This window comes from Phalaenopsis equestris, unplaced genomic scaffold, assembly GCF_001263595.1.
Source record: "Phalaenopsis equestris unplaced genomic scaffold, ASM126359v1 Scaffold212195, whole genome shotgun sequence".
NCBI classification, from domain to species: domain Eukaryota; kingdom Viridiplantae; phylum Streptophyta; class Magnoliopsida; order Asparagales; family Orchidaceae; genus Phalaenopsis; species Phalaenopsis equestris.
Genome location: NW_018231140.1, coordinates 196,406 through 197,892, shown reverse-complemented (window position 1 = coordinate 197,892; position 1,487 = coordinate 196,406).

Sequence of the window (1,487 nt, the reverse complement as noted above, 5' to 3'; positions counted from 1 at the left end):
CCTACCGAACGACGTTCAGAACTCCCACTCAATGTACACCTTATATGCTCGTGTACGGATCAAAGGCCACACTACCATTAGAAATACAAACGCCGTCTCTCAGAATCGCTATTGCAAACCAACTTACAATTGAAGAAAATGCAAAGCTCAGACTTGAAGAACTTGAAAGTCTCGAAGGAAAGCGCCTACAAGCACAACAACATTTGGAGCTATACCAAGCAAAGATGATACAAGCTAATGACAAACTGGTCTGCCCAAGGACATTTAAAATTGGTGATCTAGTTTTGGTTCTCATAAGACCTATTCTTGCAAGTCGCAAAATAGGTGGAAAATTTGAGCCAACTTGGGAGGGACCATTTGTCATTGAGAAGGTCTACGCCGGAGGAGCTTACCAACTTATCAATTCTCAAGGAGAATGACCTATGCTTCCAATCAATGGACGATACCTGAAGGCCTACTACGTAACATGACGACGCTTGCTGCTGTTAGTTTGTCGCGTACATATGAAAATTTTTTGTGAACTTCAGATAAGTTCTAAGGTTATTTATATGGCCTGAAAAGTTTATGACCAGATAAATTTTTTTTGTATCAATATCAAAAATTAATGAAAATTCTTAATATCACATATTATATCTGTTCTTTTCTACATATATACCAACAACATAAAATATATATATATTAATTGAACTATGTTTTGTTCTGATTCATAAACAATTCAAACTCACTGATATCTCCCTGTTAATTTAAGGAGGAGATGTCAGGATCGCGGCTGATTTTTGCTTTCAAAGATGGTTTGAACCTTGCTTTCAACAAAGATGAGATACTGCAAGGTGGAATAATTGACTTTGATATGAAATTTGATAATGTTAATATAGAATATGAAAATCCACTAATGGATGCTGTCGAAGAACGAGAAAAAGAGGGATTGCCCTCATTACTCAAATTCAGCACCAAGATTCTCCCTTCCTCAAAAGGGAAAGAAGCCATCGAAGAACAAGATCCAATGGAGGGGCCAAGCCGCCGTCTGCCCTCCATGGTGGTTACTACAGCAGGACATTTGATAATTGTTGATGAAGAGAAAATACCTTTCGCTTCATTGCGGAGAACTCAGCGAAGAAATGCTGACCGAAAAAAACAAAGAGCTCTAGCCAAAGCCAGGAAAGAAAAAGAAAAATTGTTTGCAATCCCAGAGGGGTACATGTATAATGTCAACATGAAGGAGTCTTCTGATAGTCTGCCATTGACAGAAGAGGAAGTACAATCGAGACAGCTTCCCGAACCATCACAAGTATGGGTTCACTCCGATGGCAGTTCGGTTTGTTCTACTTGTCATTCCACAACACTTGAACAAGGACAGTCTGCAGGAGCATTTGTAGAATGTCCACGTTGCAATGTTCTACATCTAGAACAATATTATAATTATGACAATTACTTATCAGCTAATGAACTTATAAGATATGATGATCTGCCGATAGATGATGCAAATA